The sequence below is a fragment of the Suricata suricatta genome, chromosome 13 (genome assembly GCF_006229205.1).
Source record: "Suricata suricatta isolate VVHF042 chromosome 13, meerkat_22Aug2017_6uvM2_HiC, whole genome shotgun sequence".
Lineage (NCBI taxonomy): Eukaryota > Metazoa > Chordata > Mammalia > Carnivora > Herpestidae > Suricata > Suricata suricatta.
The window spans coordinates 66,398,746-66,421,330 of NC_043712.1; the positions used below are offsets into that span (position 1 = coordinate 66,398,746).

The following is a 22,585-nucleotide window of genomic DNA, read 5'->3' on the forward strand; positions in this document are numbered from 1 at the left end:
CCCTACTCGCATACATACGCTCTCTCTTTCTCTCTCAAAATAAATAAATAAATAAATAAACATTAAAAAAGAAAGCAATATCCCAGAAAGACCATTCAAGGTCATAGGCAAGAAAGCCAGTCAAGCAAAATTGTCAGTTGAGAGCAGGGCATCGAAGCCCCATGTGGGCAAGCCAAACAATAGTTCTGAGGAGACAAAAAAGAAGTGGACAGACAACAAGAACTGGGTAAAATCTGAATGCTACTTGTCAAAAGCCCTCAGTTAAAAGGGCTGTTGTAGGAACAAAAATCCTCATATATTCAGTATACAACAATAATCGATAACATTTATTGAGCATTTACTATGTGCCAGACACTTTTATAAAAATCTTAATCACAGTGTAGTTAACATACAGTGTTAAGTTAGCTTCCAGGGTACAATATAATGATCCAGAGGGTATAATAGTAAGCGAAATACATCAGTCAGAGAAAGACAGATACCACATGATCTCACTCATACGTGGAATTTAAAAAACAAAATAAATGAACAAAGGAAAAAAAACAGGCACTTTTCTTAGGGCTTTATGCATATTAACTCATTTCTTCCCCACAACACAGTTCTCTGAAGTCGGTACAGTAATCAGCATCTTCCTTCGTCAGGTGATGAAATCAAGGCACAGAGAGGTTGAGTAATTTGTAAAGTCATCCTTTTAGCAAGTCGAAGAGCTGAGATTGAAGCCCAGGCAGTCTGGCTCCACAGCCCATACGCTTAATCAACAAGTTCGTGGGGTCTCGTGTCTGCTTCTCAGCAAGAGTTTATGTCTTAGCAGCACTTACAAGATATTCTGAAGCTCAGGCAACCCCTCCACCCCATCGCAAGATCACTTTAGAGGTGGAATAGCCTCCAATCTTGAAAGTAGAACTCCCACTTTCTCTCCAGCATGGAGGACCCCAGAGCCCAAGAGATGAGCCATGCCCAGAAGTAGGGCCCCCAGGAATTTCCATCCTAAAAGAACAGGAAGCTGCCACCCTAGGCAGAAGCAGCCCTGTGTTTCCTCCTGGACCCTGCAGACCAGGATGTAATCACCTCATATTTACAGTATTCAGTAAAATCCAGTTTTAGAGTCAGTAGTCACTAGCAATGCTTTCATCAGAAAGTCAACTGGAAGCGTTATTTAAGACATGAACTAAAAGATAAGTGGAAAAGTTGAGCATGAAAGTAAAGACATTCTCATAAAGTGGTTAATTAGAAGAATATTTTAAACATTGTAAATACTCACATTTTGAACATCCCAAATATTTGCAGAACTTTATTCCAAGAGGAGTCTCAGTAAGGAGGTTTCAAACTTTTAAAAGCTATAAAAAGACTAGTGTGTTGTTTTCCATATGCTTGTTTTTAAGCAGAGCCGAAGCCGGTTGCTCAACCTACTGAGCCACTCAGGAGCCCATAGTTGGGACTCTTTATATCTCTTGCATCTGTCTATACACCTCTGACCATCATTTTCCCACACCTACTGCAGTTGAAACTACCAGCAGTTTCCCCTTGAATTACTAGACCAACCTTCCAACTGGTATTTCTGCTTCCATTACTGCCCTTGCAAGCCATTCAATATGCTTGGCCAGCATGACCTTTCTAGAGTGCATATCTGATTACGTCCCTTCCCTGAGGAAATCTGCTTCATGCCTTCCCATTGCGTTTAGCATGAAGACTAAAATTCTCCCACGGTCTCCAAGGCCCTGCCCGGTCAGGCCACCATTCATCTGGTACCTGCAAAACTCTGTCCTGTTCCAAAACTCTTATTTCTTCTCTCACTCCCTCCAACCATGTCTCCATGTTTATTCCTGTTCATCCTCCTGAGCGCAGCTCACAGGCCCCTTCTTGAGAAAACGCATTCCCTCACATCCTCACAGCATTCTAGTCTGAGCCTTTGTGTCTCTGATCACACGCATGATTTAATAAACAATTGTGTGCTGCATGATTTAATGTCAAGCTCCCCTGCTGCCTCTACGCTCCAAAGAATAGAAGCTTTTATTTTCTTGTTCATTGCTTTATCCGAGCTCCTAGCACAGTGTCTAGATCATAGTCAACCTGAAAAAAGTCTTTTAAACAAATAGTCTAGGTATAAGCTCTTAAAAGCAGGAAATAAGTCTTACTCATGAGTGTACCCCCTGTATCTAGCACAGGCCTTTCACACAGTGGACCTCAAAAAGATTTTTGTTTGAATGAATGTCTCTGTCTCATGGTGTCAGCTTTGTATTTTACATGTTGAAGGATAATATGAAAGTCATACGTATGGAAGCCTGAATAAAGAAACACTAAATAATGAAAATTTTTGGAAAGCTCAACTTCAGGGCTGATTCAAGTCAAGCATGTGACTTGCATTTAATTCGACTGCCCAGAGAGCTAAGGCTGGGATTTGCACATGAAGATATGGTCTTCAGCTTCCCAAGCTTTTCAAATTAAATATGACTCTGACCTAAAGTTTAGACATCATCGATGAATACAGATAGGAGCAATTTCCTATGCTGCCTATGGCTTCAAGGTCACTCGCTGTTCGGTTGTTGAATTACGTGCTTTTACACTGTCGCACTATAAAAATAAGCAGGACATTTGTTTTGAGTTATCAGAGAATTTAATCTTGGCAGCTCCTACCTCTGCTATATGTCGAGCCAGGGTCTCTCAGACATAAGCTACTCCCTGAGACATTTTTCTAAAGCAACATTAACTGCTCCAGGCAAGTTGAACAATGTGCCAAGAACAAACGGAGATGCTTCAGTAAGGAATAGGGCATGGAAGAGATATATCTAGGCAATTCAGCCAAGCCTGCACCCCCAACAAGGAAAAGCCCTGGTGGGTGCTGCTAACATGTCATAGTAGTCTTACCTTCCTCATGAAAAATAACCCAGCCATGAGACAGCAGTGCCGCCTGAAAGTTTCCAAAACCGCGGTTCTAATTTGCATGCCTAGAAATATGGCATGTGTCGGTAAAGAGACTGGTTTGCTGAGGTGAAGTGTGAGAAAATACAGTGTCGCTGGTTGTTTTCAAGCAGTGATTCATGCAGTGTTTTCCGTGGAGCACTCACATCGAATGATCGAGAGGGAGGGGGGTCCTGTCATCCCTCCTGGAGATTCATCATGCATGCAGTCACTCGAAAAGCACGATAGTAAAGAAATCTGCTAAACCTGGCATTTTCCACAATTAATTGAGTGTGGAACCTTCTCCTATGTTACATCCTGTTGTCGTTTATCATTTTTTTGGCTGGCAGGCATCTGAAGTAGCTTCTTATGTTTAGGGAGTCCTCAACTGGGTGCGACTCTTCCTGGGAGGCAAGGCCCACCTCTCTCCTGAGCAGGTAAAAAGGCAGAGGGTACCCCCTGCCTCACTTCACAAGAACCAGGGTATCACATGCCCTCAGGGCCAGTTGGCTGCTGGCTCCTGGGACTTGGACTCTGGAAAAAGTGGCAGAGAAGCAGGAGCAGTGCCAACTTCTTTCCATGTCTAGGATGGGCACAAGGTTCGGGTCAGAGCCATAGGTGGCACAAGGAAAGTGTTAAGTATCTACAGGTGGTGGCAGTGGGGTCCTACCAGCTGGTCCCCAGGGCATGATATTGGCTGTGATTCTGGCTACCTGCCTCTCCCTTGGCTCTCGACCATGGTCTCAACCTTTTCTCTGGTCTTCTTCCATCAGGCCTCTGAATTCAAGTACCCTTCTCTTCCTATTTAAGTCATCCAAGGTCAGTCTCTGTTGCCTGGTAATGAGAATTTCACTATGACTTGTCCTTTAACATCCGGCAGGACTGGTTCTTAGCAGAAAGACCTTGGGACATGCTGCATTCTCATGCAATATGACCAACCCAATAAGCTAGTAGTATAGTAAATTGGCTTGCCTTTACTTCCTTGACCAGACATAGTAATACAGCTTTTAAAAGCAATTTACTACTCTGTATGAAGTTTATGAAAAAAAAAAGTCTCCAAAAATTTCATCTCTAATTTCACTTCCAGATCTCACTTCCTCTGATTTAACCAGCACTCCTCTTCCCTGACCCTCCCCACGCCTCAATTACTTAGTATCCACCTGTATCCATAAACAGACCACCCCATCTTAGTGCTAAGCAGTGAGTTTTGTTCAGATTCTGTGCGCTGCAAAACTAAAAAGAAATAATAATGGTGCAACAAGAATGTGTTTCCAGCCAACAGAAGACTTGAAGCTATTAAATTGTTTGAATGTTGAAGTTCAAAATAAAGTATGTCACACGAAGTTTTCAGGGAGCAAGAACTATGTCAAATGATCCACCTGAGTAGCAACTGGCGTTAGAGTCCTCCAGCATCACTGCCAAGGAACGGAGAGACACATGCAGGCAGGTAGATATAAATGTCAGCACTGCAGATGTATTTTTTCTCCCTTCCTAGTTGGTGAAGACAATCTCATATATTTCTACCTAATAATGTCATGTCTTGAGGGTGAATTTGACATATTTCTTCCTAGTATGGATGACCTCTGGACCTCTATTTCAAAATACACCATCATTAAATCTGATAAGTTTCCATATTGTTAATTTTGCTATCTTGGTCTAGCATCTCACTTGTGATAATGGACTAATAATGGATGAAATGGGATTTTCTACTTACAACTAAAAAACACAACACAACAACAACAACAATAACAATAAACTCTTGATTTCTGAGTATATTGGGTAACTTAAACTTATCTACCTGATGGCTCTTATATGAAAATGGGAGGTTCTATACTCTGCCTTTTTAAAAGGTTTGATGAAAAGAAAATATTTCTAGCAAGTTCTTAGTTTTTCACTTCGCATTCAAAATACACATGACGGATAAACTGGCTTACTTGGAGAGATGATCCTTTGAGATATTAACTAGAATGTTCTTTCCATTTACTCTTTATTGTCCTTCTCTTGGGCTGCAAACATGCATCTATCATTTTCTAAGTGCAGGGGAAGGAGGGTTTCGAGAGTTGGAAAGGAAGCAGAACAAAGACATCATATTCTTCTATATAAAGCTCAAAAGCTAGGGTCTTGGGTACAAAAAGACAGTATTAAAAAGTAGATGTATGACTCAGGACTGGACTCTTCTCCCTTTCAACCCCCCACCAAGGATATGAGAAGCACAGGGCTGCAGCGCAGCAGGTCAGCCTCAGGACCAGGGGACACCAGGCACATCTCAAGGGCTGGCAGCAGAGAGCACTGTCAAGTAGACCTCAAGAAACAGCCAAATGCCTTTTGAGAAATAGCCCCCTTCTTAAGTTAAACTTCAATGAAGTTTGTAAAAGAGAAAAAAATTCCCAAATGTCACCTGTGGTGACAGAAAGATTATGAAAATTCACCAAATTTACTTGTAAGCAATGAGATCCCATTTTCTGTATTATGAAAAGTGGGCGCTCAAGGCCAGAGATAAACATCTTGTTCCTGAGAAAATACTCCATCTGGTATGTGCAGGTATATGCAAAGTTGAGAATTGTGAAGTCGGCATCCATCTGAGTCGGCTTTATGTAAAGGACCTAGGTCTGAGGGCAATCCAGTCAGGACTGGTCTTTCTTTTCTTTTCTTTTTTAATTTTATTTTTTAATGCTTATTTATTTTGAGAGAGAAAGACAGAGGGCAAGTGGGGCAGGGGCAGAGAGAAGGGAATCACAGACTCTGAAGCAGGTTCCAGGCTCTGAGCTGTCAACACAGAGCCCAATGCAGGGACCAAGTCCACAAAATACGAGATCATCACCTGAGCTGAAGTCAGATGCGTAACCAATTGAGCCACCCAGGCGTCCCAGGACTGACCTTTCTGATCAACCTGCACTGCTCAGATCTTCCGAGATTATTGGCAGTGGGGAAAGCAGAGATGGGAAAAGACATGGAATGAGGCGGCACCTGGAAAAGTTATGAAAAGTCCAAGTTGGAAATGAGGCAAGGAGAGAAATGGATAGGAGGAAGAGGAAGGCATAATGGTCTGTCTTCTCTGAAGTCCCAAGGGAGCAGATCCTTTTGCTCATCCTTTATACAGACTCCAAGTGAAAGGTCAGGAGTTATAGGCAAGTGGAAAGATGTCTGTGGATGACGTAGGAGAGGTGGTGCTTTTTTTACAAAAAGCATCTTGCTTGGAAATGATAATTTTGAGAAATTTAAAAACAGAACTTTTTCATGCATCATAGCATGAGGAATCTATGTGGTGATATGAGTAATGAAACTAAGCGTCAGTACTCAGTACTCCAGAGTGGTATTATCACCGTGGATCAGAAGTCTGAGAGCTCATTCTTACGGGTAGTATGACACAGTTCCAGTGCCTGTAATTATATTCTACTTCCCTAATTCCCCCTGGAAGTTCTATTAAGCATGTTTCCTTCCCCTTCTGGCCCTGGGTTATTCCCTGTTCTAAATCTTTGGTTCCCAAGGGGCTGGTGACCCACAGTGAGCTGGTTTTATCACCAGATCTCTAAATGAGAAATGTTCTGAGAGTGCCAATTGGTCTTAGCAAGAGCAGGCCAACTTCCCTTAAGTTAGAGCATCCTAACTATTTCTTCTTCCGCAAATCACCCTCCTTATTTGCAAGTGCTTCACATTTATCTTGATCCTTGCCCAGTGCCTCCACTGTAAACAAGAAGTATGTCTTCCTTCCTTTGGTAGATTTCCAGTGAATAATAAATATGCCATGGCCTTTGGTGACAGATGACTTAGCCACATGTTCATAAAGCCATGGCAGACTCCTGCCTCCTAAGGACCATCATAAACTCACACCCAAAACTCTCCCCACTGGTCCTTCTTTCTCAACCATATAAATAACACAGCTCTTAAAGATCATCTTTTCCAGGGCCCCAGGATGGCTCAATTGGTTAAACATCTGACTCTCGATCTCAACTCAGGTCATGCTCTAATAGTTCACGAGATCGAGCTCTGCATTGGGTTCTGCACTGATGACACAGAGCTTGCTCGGGATTCTCTCTCTCTCTCTGTCTCTCCCTGCCTCTCCTTGTCTTGGGAGCTTTGCACTCACTCCCTCTCTCTCTGTCTCTCTTTCTCAAAATAAATATTCTTGAAAGCCATCTTTCCCCCATCTATCTGACATGGAAAATCTACACAGTAAGGTGCAAGAGGAAAATATGAACAAATGGATAATTTGAACAAGGTAAGGAAGTGAGAGCCCATAAAAAGGCACCACTCAGTGGTACTAACACTTCTGAATGTGCCCTTCCACTCATGCATGAATGAAGAGATCAATCGGTCAATAGAAATGGAAGAGCAAGGCCCTTTGTGGTTGCAGTGACAGATACCCAATTAGATCTAGAGCCTAAAAGGAAATGTATTGGTTCTGATTTGGAATCCAGGGAATGCCACACCCCTAACTGCACTCAGGCCAGGTATTTGCAAGGCCTCCAAAGCAAAGAGAACTAAGTGCACTTGGACCATCTCTCAGCTCTGTTGGTTTCCACAGATCAGCTTCATTCTTTTTTCATTCTATTGGCTTTCTAGACAAGGTCTCCAACAGCTTGTAAATGTTATACCTACAGTTCACTCACCACCTGAACAGAGATGAATCTTAAAATAAGCCCTAAGTCCAAATGGCCTAGGAAGGTTCTCCTTGGCCCACCTAGGGTCAGGTCCCCAACCCAGGACAGAGTGTGAAGGAGGAAGACTGGGTGAGACGTTTCTGGGTGCACTGTCTCGAAGGTCAAGGATTTCCTAGAGGAGTCAGTAAAGAGCTACAGGTGGACTAAACAAAAACTAAGAGATTATGTAGGACTGGGTGCATTCCAGCCTAACAGTCCAGTCCTATCAGGTGGAGTAAAGAAATGTTAAAGGCTTGAACTTGTCTGTCACTTCTATCAAGACTTCTCTAATGCAGGATGGGGTATACGGAGACTCTAGCGCACTCCCCAGCGAAGGCCACCAGTAGCCTCAATGGGATGCTGGATGCCCTTCCAGTGCCCACCTAAGTGGCCTTCCCAGATGTCAGGGTTTTGCACCCCTGTACATAAACCTCAAGTTTCTCAATGTGAGGGGATATTGGCCAAAGAAACAATGAGTGAAGAAGAGAGGAAAAGCAGGGTGCAGGTACATGGATAGGACAATGGAGGCAGGGGGTGCTGACATGAAGACAGAGACTGTGGACTTGCGGCTGGCCTAGGTAAGGGCAGGTGCAGAAGCAGGGGAGGCCCAGAAGCAGATTACTAATCTTTTTGGCCATGTGACTCCCAACCCTTTTCAGAACTTCTAGGCCCAGACCCCAAGGCAGGCCATGCCACTAAGAGGCAGGTAATGAGATAACCAGGAAGGTCCAGCTTTTCATTCTGTTCTCAGCAAGTCACTTACATCCTTTACTTCAACTTCCCCTTCTGTAAACTTGGAGACTAGTCTGCGAGTTTTCCATGCTTTCCTCTCTGTTCAGTTACAGCTTTCATCCATGTGATAATAGCTGCCCTAGGCGGGTGGAAAAATCAATAAATTAACAGGTAATGTTGCAGAGAAGGGCAAACGAGATGGGAAGCAATCTTTCAAGCATCTTTTGAGGACCCATTAAAATCTACTGTTGAGCCTGCCTCTGCCAGCAAATTCTTACCAAATTTCATTGTCACCCCATAACCGACGTTCTTACTTTGGTGAGAGTTGAGAATTCTGAGGCCTTTACACAAAGGCGGCAATGCTTTCGGTTTCAGGGGCCAGAGTATAAAAGGCTCCGGTCCCACGGTGATTAACTGGGGTTTCATAGGCAGTGTTTCAAACCAGTGCTGTACCGCGTGTATTCAGTTACTGTAGTTATGATTTCATTAGCTTCTCTGATAAATAATGCAACGACTTTAATGATGCATTTCCTCTTTAAAAAAACAACAACCCACAATGGAAACACCATTTCATAAAGCAGGGAAGAACAATGACTTCTGTTTAATTTTTATTACTTTTAAATTAATCTGTAGGGTTTTAAGAAGTGAAAACCACCTTCGGAGGAAAAACAAAACAAAACAACCCAAAGGAACGAAAAAGGTTAACCTGCTTGGAAGGTGCGATCCTTTCTGGGTGAGTGCGGAATGGATATAGGTCAAGAATCAGCACGAAAGCCCCACCTTCCTCAGTTGAGCCCTTTCTAGATCACAAAAGGAAAGTGGCCCTGCCAAATTAAAACCCTCCATAACAATAAAACCTGATTTAATGCAGTCATTATTTTTCCATTAAATCTGAATATCACCTAATGCATGGATGTTATTTTAAACCCACCACGCTAATGCAAATCCAGCATTGCTTGTAAATCAGACCTAAACGCCCCATCAGTTGTCATTACTGCTATTGACAATCATAATACTCCCTCCCCAAGGACACCATCCCCTCAGCCCCTGACTCCAGAGATAGAGGGGGAGAATAAAGGAGAGGTATTTTAATTTCGAGCAGAGAGCTGCTTACTGAGGTGTAGAGGTTGGGTCAGTCACACCCTGGAGGTCTCAGCTTGATTTGGTTCAACATGTAACCCTTGCTTCTCCAGGCCACACCAGGCTGGGAAAAAAAAAAAAATCCAAGGCTTAGGTTTGGAACAACTGGGAAAAGACAAAAGTCTCTAAGTGTGTAAACCAGAGGAAACTTGGCATAGGAGCTGGTAATAGAGGGGATAGACGTGAATGGAAGAGCCCAGAAGCCAAATAGGAGACAGAGATGCAACCCAGAGATTGGCCACGGGACAGAGAGAGGTTAAGCAGGACCAGGACCCTTGGGGCACAGGTGTTAGGAGGATTCTGGAACCACACCAGGCCTGTCCAGTGTGACTTGGAGCCCTGGACTAAGAGGAAACCACTGTTGAATGCTGCCTAAGGCCCAGAGTGGGTCAAATACCCTGATTTCTCTCTTTTCCTTACCACCCCGCATATATGCCAGTGCCTCCCATGGGCAAATCCCAGCTGGAAGCCAACTGACCTCAGAGTGTAAGAAAGGCAGTTGGATGTCTGTCCCCTTGCAATGATGAGCAGGAGAAGAATGAGGAAAAAGCATGAGGGCAAACAGGCCCAGAGCAACAGAGGTTACAACCATATTAGTATTTGCGTTCTGCCTCCCTGGGTGGGGCTGCTCCGACCCCCTACCTCAAGCCCCACCACAGACCCTCTGCTGAGAGCAGCAGAAGTCCATGGAGGCTCTGTTCCACAGTGTCATCTCCATTAATCAAGTGTCTTCAACCTCAGAGTCTGATGGCTGATGGGTACCATAGTGACCCCCCAGAACATATCTCCCCGCCTACACCCCATGGAGAAGTCCAGTGGTCTAGGAAGGATGAAGTATCTCCACCTTGGGTCCAAGCTCAGGTCTTGGTTGGCTCTGCCTACAACCCCCACCACAGTGACTGCGGGGAGGGGGAGTATGCAACACTGGCCCAGGTGGTCAGAGCATGACATCAACCTCAGAGTGACTGATTCAGGACAAAGTTGCTGTCCCAAATGGGTTTTTGTGCTACAAATGAAGAAAATATAAGCTACAGAAGAGGAAGCATGTGGCTCCTGGAACTGACAAGTGATTTGACTGCCAGCCTGAGAATGAGGCAGCCACCCCAAGGAGGGCAGGACCAAGAGACACACATAGACAAAACCCCAGCCCTGATGGGTGTGTGAGCCTGGAGAACAAACTACCTCCCTGCGCCCATGCCTCAGGCCATTACGTGAGACAACACATTCTCTTAGGGTTTGAACCCCTGGAGCTTTCTGTTGCTTGCAGTAAGAATCTTAGCTGGTTAAGGAACCAGTTGCTCCTTCCAAGGTTTGGCACATGGTAGATGTTAATAAACAATTGTTTGCTCTTGTTTTCTACGCAGCTCTTGAGAAACGCATGCCAAGCTCCCCGGGACCTGAAATGGGGGTGGTCCGGATCTCCAGCATGGCCTGGTCTTATAACTGATTCTTAGTATTTTTAGCTCAGGCCACACCTGCCTCCAGCACAGGGCACATACCCCAACCATTCCTCTCTACCAGTGGCTCTATCTTGCCCCACACTATCCCCCCTCAGCCCCTGACTCCAGAGTACTCCATGTCGCCTTTGTTCTAATGGATCTAATTTTTTTTTTTTTGGTGATTAACTTTCTTTATTTTTTTAAAATGTTTTAAAGAGATTTTATTTTATTTTATTTTATTTTTCATTTTTTTAGCAGTTTATTGTCAAATTGATTTCCATATAATGGGTCTAATTTTAACTCTCCCACCTGGAGACAAGAGAAAACTCATAAAAGCACAGCCTCCCTGGGTTATAAAGAGGAGGCTCACCCATGAATTGCCTCTTGTGAAGTCCTTCCCATGAACCAGACACACAGAAAGGGGCAAAGAATGAATCAGTCCCATCAGGAAGTTGTGACTAGAAATTTTCCCATGACAGAAACTCATTTGCCTCAGCCTTCACAGGGGGCAACTGGCAGATAAAAAGCCAGGAATGCTACTAAACATCATACAATGCACAAGACAGCTCGCACAACAAAGGATTATCTGGTTTAAAATGTCCATAGTCTCAAGGCTGAGAAACCCTGCTCTAGGGTTAAGGTCTTAAGTCAAGAAGGAAGAAAAAACAATCAGAGTAACACTGTTCAAATAGGCCAAGTACATTTATTTTTGGTTTATTTTGGGTTGCATGATGCAGGCAATCCTATAATTTTTCCTTCCTTTCTATTAAACATTTAATTTCTTTATATCACCTTTCTACTCTAGTACAGTAAAAGAAAAAAGTATAATTGCATGCTCTCTTTCTTCTTCTCTTCTTCACCATTAAGGACCATAATTGCTGAAAGCATCTCTGTAGTTAACCTACTGCCAGGGAGAGAAAGTTCCAGCCTGCTGCTGGTTTGCTAAAGGTTTCTTTCTATCATGAATATTAAATTTGGTCAAGTACTTTTTTTCTATGTCTATGGAGCTAATCAAATAGTTTTGCCCTTCCTGTTAATGAAGTGATTACATTAATCAATTTAATTATACATATAAAGATAACATAAGAATGTTAAACCAAACTTTCATGCCCATCACACCACGCTTGGGGAATGAGATACTGTGTTTCTGTATATGTTGAATCAATTTGCTAGTAGTTTGCAAAGGATTTCAAAATCTATATTCAGAAATGAGATTGGCCCGTGATTTTCATTTCTTCTTATGATTTGGCATCAAAACTATGCTTGCCTCCTTCAATGAATTGAGAAGTGCTCCCATTTCCATATTCTCTGGAAAAACTTCTGTAAGACCAAGATTTCTGTTTGTCAAGTGTTAAAGGGAACTTAACCTGTAAACTCATCCAGGCATGCTGCTTTCTTTAAGGAAAGATTTTAAAGCTCTCAGTGAACAGTTCTAAGACTATTTTGGCTTTCCATTTCATCTTGAATCATTTGCAAGAATTGTTACTTTAGATAGCATTCCAATTATACTTTGTTTTCAGAAACTTCTCCACTTCAGCTTTTTAACTTCTTTTGTCATAAGCTAGTTTATGATATTCTCTCATCATTTGAAATCTCTGACACTTCTGTCACTCTCTCCAATTATATTTTATTTGGCTTATTTATTTTTATCTTTTCTCTTACCAGAGTTTTGTCAATCATATTGGTATTTACAAAGACCTCTCTTCTGGCCTTATTAATTCTCCATATCTTTCAACTTATATTTCTACTATCTTTAGGTTTTTCTATTGTTCTTTTCCCAATTTCTTAAATTAGATGCTTACCTCATTAACTTTTAGTCTTTTTCTTTTTCTTCAGTGCCAATGTATGGCTCCACATTTTCCAACAAATCCTAGGTTAGCTACACCTCACAAGTTTCAGTGTCTTTAGAAAGGTTTGGTTCCATACACATTCTTATTTCTATAATGATTTCCTTTTTACTCATTGATTAATATATATATATTTTTTTACTCATTGATTAATATAATATATATATTTTTATAATTCCACACTGATGAATTGTTCTACTCATCTTTTTGGAGTATAAACAGAAAACAAAAGCAATTATTTTGTGGCCACATGTGACGCTCTATAAGTTTGTTAGTCCTTTCAAACTTGTTAAGATGTGCTTTGTGGCTTAACAGGCGATTGTTTTTCACAAATTATTCACATGAACATAACAAGAATATTTTTAAGAGTTCACGACAAACACATTCATTTGATCAAGCTTAGTTGTACCATTCAAAATTCTGTAAGTTTATTGGCTTTTCAGTAATGTGTCCTAACACTAAAATTGGTGAGTAAAAATTTCCCACTGTCATAACTAACTTGTCTTTTACTCCTTATACTTGTATCAACTTCTGCTTTAGATGTGCTGTGGCTATTTTATTAAATGTATGCACGTTTAGAACTTTCACCCTTCCAGAGAACTGAATCGTTTATATTTATGAAGTGATTCACTGCGTCTCTGCTAACTATCATGGCAGGTCTATTTCACTAATATAATTATGCCAGCTCGTATCTGGTGCTGCCTACCTGGTACATGTTTTTTTTTTTTTTCATCCCTTTATTTTCAACTTTTCTTTGCCTTCTCTTAATGTTTTCATTAATAGACATCGTAAAGATTCGCAATCCAATCTGATAATCTTTGTTTTTTATCAGATTGGTTTCTTGTTGACTTTGATTGGCATTACCAAGATTTGGATTTATTTCTATCTTTTGGTTTGTGTTGCCTATTCTGACTTTTCTTTTCTCTCTATATCTCTCACTCTTTTTTTTTTTTTTTTGCTGGCTTAATTTTTTATTAAAGTATATAGTAAAGTATAGTATTTAAAGTAATTTTTTGTATTTTTTAATGTTTTTTTTAAATGTCTTTATTTTGAGAGACAGAGCAGAGAGCAAGTGGGGGAGGAGCAGAGAGAGAGGGAGACACAGAATCTGAAGCAGGTTCCAGGCTCTGAGCTGTCAGCACAGAGCCCACTGCGGGATTCAAACCCACAGACTGTGAGATCATGACCTGAGCCGAAGTCAGATGCTTAACCAACTGAGCCACCCAGGCGACCCAGTAATTTTTCGTATTGACTTTTTTCTCCATTTTTTTCTCATTCGATTTTTTACTCTAGTAATTTGTAAAGTATACATGTTTTTTCTTTCTCTATGTCTCTTTCTTTCTTCCTTCTTTTCATTCTTTCTTTCCTTCTTTTTTCTTTCTTCCAGGGTGGTGGTTCTTCTAAATACTTGAACATAAAAATTTAACCTAAGAAATCCAAAACTGAAATCCACTATCTTCACCTTAAACACAAAGAATCCAAGAACTCTAGAATGCAAACTATAATCACCTCTACAACGGTTTATATGCCAGTCTTAATCAGTTTTTATGTTCTGTTATTTTAATCCACAAATCAGACATCATTATCAGTGTTGTTGCCCAATGAATATGTGTTTCTGTGGACTTTCATATTTACCAATTTATATTTTTTCCCTTCCTTCCAGATCTTCTTTCTGGGATCATTTTTATTTTTCCCAAAATAGACATTTCCAAATTTCCTCTACAGACATCTTTGGGTGGAAATATAATTTTTGTTTATATGAAAATAACTTCTTTTTTAACTGAAAGCCATTTTCATTAGATATGGAATATAGTGAATAGCTATGCACTAGATATATGTTCAGCACCCATAAATATTATTTTACAGCCTTTTGGCTTCCTTGATAGTATTATGAAGTCAGCTACAAATCGAACTGTCATTCATTTGTAGCTGATTTGCCTTTTCTTTCTAGTCTCTTTTGATTTTTTTCCCTTTTCTATGATGTCCTACAATTTCTCTCTGTTGTTTCTAGATATAGATTTTTCTTTATTTATTCCCCTGAGGATTTCTTAGGCTTCCTTTTTTCTTAATTTTTTTTTTAGTCTTTATTTATTTTTGAGAGAGAGAGAGAGAGAACAAGCAGAGGAGGGAGACACAGACTCTGAAGCAGGCTCCAGGCTCTGAGCTGTTAGCACAGAGCCTGATGTGGGGCTGGAACCCCTGATCTGCGAGATCATGACCTGAGCCAAAGTCAGACGCTCAACCAACTGAGCCACCCAGGCACCCTCTTAGGCTTCCTTAAGCTGAGAATTGTTGCCTTTCAATATTTGAAATACTAAACCAATCTTGTCTTTGAATGTTGCTTCTCCTTCATTTCCTCCTTCCTATCCTTGCATCTTCACTAACATCTTAAACCTGCTCCACATTTCCCATCCCTATATTTTGTTTGTTTATCATCTTGTATATTTACTTATCCCTATTTAGCATTTAGTAAGTAAATAGGAATTACACTTACTCTGCCTTTTGTGGCCAGTAGTCTTGGTTCCTGCTTTGATTCATGCTGCTTCATTTCCCTGATCTCAAGCTCCTTGGATTTATGTATGTGGAGTCTTTGAGGCCCAGGCTGAGGGCATGTTAGCCCAGAAATGTACATTTGTTTCTGCCAGGTTTCTTGGATTATAATGAAGTCATGGCCTTGCTTCTATAAATTATTTTCTTGAAGTGTTTCAAACTGCCTGCAACATAGATGCTAGATATGAAAATCAAAAACGATCAGAAATGCAAATAGTGGGATTCTTAATGTCCCCCTTTCAGGGCACATCTTGAAAGCAAAAAGTAAGTCAGGATATAGAGTAATTCGTGCATATACAAGAACTGACATCCCTGAATTGGAAAATGTGTTTACTTGTTATGTCCAAAATAAATCAAATACTTACTCAAAAAATAGTTCAGAAATTGTATGAGTTGTAAAAGTCACATGCTTACTCATAAGCTTAATAATAATAATGTTAATAATAATAATTTCAACAATTTGTAAATTGAGAAATCCTTATATCAAAGATGAACTGAAACTAGAATTTTAAACTATCTAGAAAGGCTTTAAAATGAGACTACTTCATAATAAAAACTGTGGGACACAGCAAAAGCTGCACTTAGAAAATAAATTATAGGTTTAAATGGCTTCAAAGCCTAAAATTAAGGGGATTTACAGTGCATCATAATAAATTAGAAAAGAAATAATAGATTAAGTACAGCCAGCAAGAAAGAGGGTTAGAAAATAGAAAAGAAAGAAAAATGATAAATAAAATCAAAATCTTATTCTTTAAGAAGACCAATAGAAAAAGATAAACTTTTGTAAGCTTGATGAAGAAAAGAGAGAAAAAAATATTTAATATTAAAAATGAGAAATGAGACATAACCACAAACACAGAAAGGGCCAAAATCATCAAAAGAGAATAATATTCTATACCATTTGATGGCAATGAGCTTGAAAACTTAGAATGGGTACTTTCCTAGCACAGGTTCAATAGAAAACTTGGCTACAGCAGTTACAATGGAGGGACTGGGAATGTGATTCAAGTCCTCTTTCAGAACAGAACTTTTAACACAAGAAAGCATAGCACCTTCTAGGGCCAAGAAATGCACAGGGGCTTCAGGGAAATTGCAAAGTCAACAGCTCCAGAGGAGAAATGACCCAACACTCAAACACTCTGTACTGTGTAATGTATAGATTCAATACTGGGAAAACTGGGTCCAAGACTAGAACATCACATTGAATCTTATTGGGAAGCTTGATTCCAGAACTAGTTGGGGGCAGATTAATTTAAAGAACAGAAAATAACAGTCTATGGGGATGTTGAGTCCCTTTGGAATCAGTATACTGGACAAGTAATAAATAACCTTCAGGAAAATCCAGAAGGCTGGGTCCTCCTGATTCCAATGCCCCACTTGGAAATTCCAACAGTTTCTCAGGATGTGCAAATCATCCGATCCAGCCTTGTCAAAATCTGCATTCCTGAGCTATGTTGGTATTGGCCATTTCTTGGAAGAGTGTCAACATCGTGTTCATATGATTAGTGTTCAGATGGAAACGTTTAAAAACTCATGAAAAGGAGAAATTAATGATAATGCAGTCTCCAAGGTCAGAGTCATGTATTTCAGTAAAGTTTGCCTCCTTCCAAAACAGAAAGTGACACTGAACCACAGTTTTGGTGGGGGGCAGAGGGGAGGAGTAAATTAACCAGCATATTTATCAAATGGGCTGCAGAGATTATGTATTACAGAAGAATTTTTCCTTAACAATAGCATCACTGCTGAGCCAAGAAAATTGTTTTATTATGTTTTGCAGGAGTGTGACACCCTGGAGCAGAGAATCTAGCTAAGCAGGGCCCAGAGTCCTGACCCACAGACACGGCGAGATAATAAATACATGTGTTGTTTTAAGCTACTGAATTCATGGTGATTTGTTATGCAGAATAGAGAAATACACACCCCTGTGACTACTCACTCTTCCCAATGACCATACAGCTTCCCCCCCCCATGCCCATCCATTCTCTAGACATAGCATTCCTACCCACATTTCAAGGCTCAATTTAAACATCTTCTCCTTCAAGAATCTTCTCTTAACTCTCCCTTTACCCCTGTGCTTAGCCTCCATAAAACCTGTGTATACCTGTTGTTATACACATATGTTACATGTGTGTTTGAAGCATCACCATCTTATACGTGTGCCCCCTTGACTATATGTGCACACCTTTGAAGCAAGGAGCTATGTATTCATCATATTTACATTCTCAATGTCAAGCATGATGCCTGCCACATAGTAGAAACTCAATACAGGTTTCTGCAGTAAGTAGGCATCCAAGTCCAAAAACTTACAAATAAATCAGTGGAGGCTTATCAACTTCAACCCTCCTCTCCCACATTAAAAAGAAACTCAGCTTCAGTCCTTCCTTAGTTTTCCTGCCCTCTTCCTAAAGTTCATATCAAAAATCCAAGATCTTAAATTGTGCCAAACTACTATGGGTAGGAGGCTCCTTTACTTGTCCACCCTGGTTGCTACTAAGATATTTGGTTGTCTCTGTCTACAGCTTCTTCTGGTGCTCCTACACTTGGTGTGGGATGTAGAAATTAGCTGTATCACCCAACCATTCTCCTCTGGAGACTTGTATCATCCTGGAGGGCCCATCCTGGGGGCCCACTGCTCTTGGACCACAGTGCCCTCTTGCTCACTCTCTTTCTTGCCTCTTTTCCCCCTCAATCAAGGGCCATCTCCTCTTCTAGGGGTGGAGGACCTTCTTCAAGACAAACTATGTAGAACATCAAGTCTCCTTCACCCCTTTGCCTCCTCTGTAAATCCCACTGAGGGCTCATACTTTTAGAAAACAAAAGCCAGAAATTCTTGCTAGCTTTCACTGCCTTCAGTCCTAAGGGAAACCTTCTCTAAGACAATGAAGTATAGCCAGGACCTACCCAGATGGAAGACAAAGGAGGAAAATCACATGCATTCACATCTCAAAATATGAACCAGTGTCATTTGGGGAATGAATGTGTTAACTGACTGATCAAATTAGAGAAGAAGTAGTAATTCAAGGGTATCTTAGCCAAGGCAAGTGATGGATAAAGTATTAATCATTCATCCTAAAGGAATCATGGATTGGTAAACATGCCAAGTCCTCTTCTAAATGTAGGTGGAAAGGAACAACACTGGCAGGTAAGATTTACAGGTGATTTTGAAACTATCAGTTTAGGTCATCGATTGTAAACCCTGAGTTCCATCCAAATCCTTCTCTTAAGCTACTGACTAATTTAAATTTCACCCTCTGCAGGACACTTTGGTAAGCCCACTGATTTTTGCACACCTGAGGTGTTCTACTCCTGCTGCCTTCTTTCCATCTTGAGACTCATCTCAAAGATCTCCCTCCTCCTCTGCCTCCCTGTCTTTCTCCTCAGCCTTGGGAAACCTCTCAACCTGAGGCTCAGCTCTGGATTTCCCCCCAGGGAAATCCTCTGCCATTGGGTCACAGGAGTTGGTAGATAAATGTCCCCAGCACCTGACTTTCAGAAGGACGATTCTGAGAAGCATTACACACAGATCCTCAGAGATGCCCAGGGAACTGAGCTTCAGATGCCAGTAGTGGAGAAAGGTCAATTCCACCTCCTGTGTTGGGCTTTTCTCCTAGTCTGTTTCATGCCACACTCTCACACTCCAGCTTACAGGAATCACTCTCAGATAAACTGCCTAAAACACTGAAGACAACCCTCTCTCTGGGACACCTTTCCTGTAGAAAGTGCTAATGAAAAATGACAAACCCAAGAGGTAACTTCTAGACTGAGCAGAGGGGATGGGGAGGTGAGGTAGGAATAGGTAACCAAAATTAGAGAACTGGATCATCCCCTACAGCTGCCCTGGTGAAGGCTGGAAACTGGCGTGTAGGAGTTCATCTGTACAATGTCTGGAGCAAATGCAAGAGGAGGAGCACACTGCTTCCAGGATCAGTGTATTGACAGGTCGCAGACCGCAGGTGGATGACAGGCAAGCAAGCTCAGGATCCTACAGCACTGCCTGAGTAATGCAAACACTGATGTACCAGCCACGCTGTGACCTCACCCTCAGCCTCTTAAAGTGGGACAGCAGGAGCCGAGGATTGCTTAGGCAGCTGTCTGGGAAGAGGAACAATGCCAGCCTCAACTGCGAGGTGTAAGCAGTGAGGCTGCTGGGAAAGATTAGAGCATCTAGAGCAAGTCAATGAGGTCACAGTCAAAGAAGGGAGGGAAAGCGAGGAATGAGGCCAGCAATTTCCAGAACTCCTCCAAGGGGCTCAGTGCAGGGCTATGATCTCAACACGTAAGCTGAGCTTCCCAGGCCGGACCAGACCAGGGTTTAATATGGGCATGTATTATTTCAAAATGTAGGCTTTATTATTATTCAGGTCTGGTGAGGTCAATGATATCAGAAGAAGACTGCCGTGGAAAAGATAGCCTGCTACTCACCGTTCTCAAGAGGAGGGCACATGACACCACATGGGGCCACACAGAGGAGCGCTGGGAGGCATCAGAGGCAGAGGGGTGAGGGGACATGATGAGCAAGAGCCTCTATTGTGATTTCCACTGGAAGGAGCAGGCAAGACAGTGTGAGCAGGCTTCAGTTTAGCTAATTTGAATAACTTTCATGGGACCTGAGATGTAGGGGCTGTCCTGGCTTGTCTGGTACCTGGCCCTGGCATGATTCATTGTTCTCAGATTCACCACCAATTAGCCTGAGATGAGGAGAGCTCAGTGTCCAAACAGCAGGGTCATGATGACTTATGAATGACAACTCTTTCATCTTTGAGCTAAGAGTCATTTTGCTACCTCAGATCAGACTTAGAAGAACCACGGGACTAGCTGTAATGATCTTCCTTGGACCCTAGAGAACAGTGATATTAGCTTTGCTTCTGTAATAGAGGGGCAGGAAGGAGGTACTGCCATTCATCCTAACTCATCTTTTCTCCAGCTTCTACTTCTAAGGCGGCCCAGGAGACAACTGGGCTTCAAGCTGCATGCTGCTCTTAGACTGGCCCCAAGCTCTGAGACTAACTTTGTTTGCCAGATTCCACCTGACTTTGGGCTACCTTCCCTCCAGGGATGCTCTTTATTTTCCCAGGCAAACAGGTGACCAAAGGGGTCTTTCCTCCTACGTTTCTTGGAAGGTAGAAAGATGAACCTTTTGGTCATGATTATTGCTGCTTTGCTGGTGGCTCGTTTTTAACCACACTGATGATTCTCTCGGTCTCTATTCCCAAGGATACTGAAGTTCATACACTAAGCAGTCCTGAGAATGTGTGTGTGTGTGTGTGTGTGTGTGTGTGTGTGTGTGTGACCTTCCTCCAAATCCCCCAAAAACTCTGTGAGTCAGTCTTAGCATTGGCCATTTGTCTAGACCACCCATATGGGAATCTATCATCCCAACTTGCAGAGGATCTGTCATCCCAAACAAGGATCCCTTGGGTTCTGTGGAAACAGCTTTGGAGTCCATGGGTGAGGAAAGCAGCAGCTCTCTTTAGCTCAAAGGTAATAGCCTGAGCTTGAGGTCCAAAGGGTTGACAATAGACCCTTTTCCTCCACTACAGCTTCTTCCTTTCCATGGGTCCTCAGGGGCTCCTGAGGCACGGAAAGTCATTCAGCCACCTCCCACCCACAAACTCTGATCTACACACTGTGGCAGGGAAAAGACAGATGGAGCGGTCAGTTTGTGATCAGAAACGTGGGACTGAGAAGCCAGGCCCTCACCGCCATCTTAGAATCTGCTGCAGGGTGATGTGAGTGGCATGGCTGTGAATCAAGTAGCAGGATGGGACATCAGGATGGCCAAGACGAACAGCAAGGGTCTAGAGCACAGGGGACAGTGGACCAGATCCATGCCAGAGACATAAGTGCCAGTGCCAGGGATAACCTCCTATACTGTCGTCTGAGCTTGGAAGAGCAAGTGGGTTTATTCTCACAGTGATTGCATTTGCCTCCAAAGTCACCTCAGACACCCCTAACTTACCTTGGGTCCCTCCCCCATGCTTTGGGCATGATTTTCTGACTTGCTTTGGCATCCTTCTCAAGCATGATTCTTACATACCACCACCACAGCGGGAGACTCTGTTCATTTCCTGCGACTGCTGTAATGAATACCACACACTTGGTGGCTTAAAACTGCACACATTTCTTCCCCTATAGTTCTGGAGGCCGGAAGTCCAAAATCGGTTTCACTAGGATGAAGAGAATGGTGTCAGCAAGGTTGTGTCCTTCTGGAGGCTCTAGGAGAAAGTCAGCTTCTGTCTTCTCTAACTTCTGGAGGCTGCCGAGACTCCCTGCCGCCCTTGGCTTGTGGTCCCCTCCCCCATCTCCACAGCCAGTGATGCAGCTCCTTTAAATCTCCCTCTGCTTTCCCCCTTGTGACACCGCCTTCTTCCTCTTCTGCTTCAGAAATCCCTCTGCTTTCCCCCTTGTGACACCACCTTCTTCCTCTTCTGCTTCAGAAATCCCTCTGCCCTCTGTGTAAGGACACTTGTGATGGGATTTAGGGACCACGCAGATAATCCAGGATAATCTCCCCATCTCTAGATCCTTAACTTCATCATATCTGCACAGATCCTTTTTCCATATAAGGTAACATCCCCAGGATTCTAAAGATTAGGACCTGGGGTATCTTTGGGGACCCCTATACAGCCTACCACCGAGATACCCCCAACTGTCTCTCAGGCCTAGAGAGAGGATCAGATCCGTGAGAGGATGGGCTAATAAATAGAGGATTTAAGTCTGGGTGTTTTCACTTCTGGAGCCCTAGCTTTTCTCACACAATCATATTGCCTCCCATTAAATGGTAGTGAACTTCTGGATTGAGGACTGAGTCAGGATCCAGGATCCTTCACCCAGGACCCCCAAGATGGAAATAGATTCTTGAGCTCCAGAGCCACACAGAAGGAAGGGCCGGCTGCCTGCACGAGAGATGGTGGAGACAGCTCAATGCCTCTGTGGCCGCAGCCCTGTGCCAGCTCAAGGAAACAGGCTAAGTGTTCCAAATGGCTGACCGTCAGAGGAGAGACTGAAGGGATCCCATGGTCCCCGGAGCTTCGTCATGGCTTTAGAAGCACAACTGGTGTCACAGCCATACAAGGAGTGGGCAGGAGTATCATTTTCATGGAGGCAGGAAAGCTCACTTATTACATTATAAAAATACCCGTGTGGGCCAAATGCTAAGTCAAATAATGCCATGGCCACTAATCTGCCCTTTTTGTGTGTCCTCACATGCCAATCTTGCTTTCGTTAATCTCACATGCATTCAGTTCACCCCTTTGAGTTCTTCCCAGAGATGCAAGTCCTCATCATCTTGTGAGCAAAGCAAATGTGAGCAATGGCTACCTCACAATCACTTGGAATCCTC

At 42.4% G+C, this 22,585-nt stretch overlaps 1 long non-coding RNA gene across 1 annotated transcript in view; it reads right to left on the reverse strand.

Annotated features, from left to right (window-relative positions):
- LOC115276984 overlaps positions 1–21,378 on the reverse strand; it is a 25,074-nt gene extending 3,696 nt beyond the window's left edge. Inside the window, exons 1-4 of the long non-coding RNA XR_003902148.1 lie at positions 21,203–21,378; positions 15,188–15,407; positions 9,382–9,471; positions 8,299–8,406 (exon numbers count right to left, since the gene is read on the reverse strand). This is a non-coding gene — a long non-coding RNA (uncharacterized LOC115276984). The remainder of the gene's footprint in view (positions 1–8,298; positions 8,407–9,381; positions 9,472–15,187; positions 15,408–21,202) is intronic.
- Positions 21,379–22,585: the final 1,207 nt, after the last annotated feature.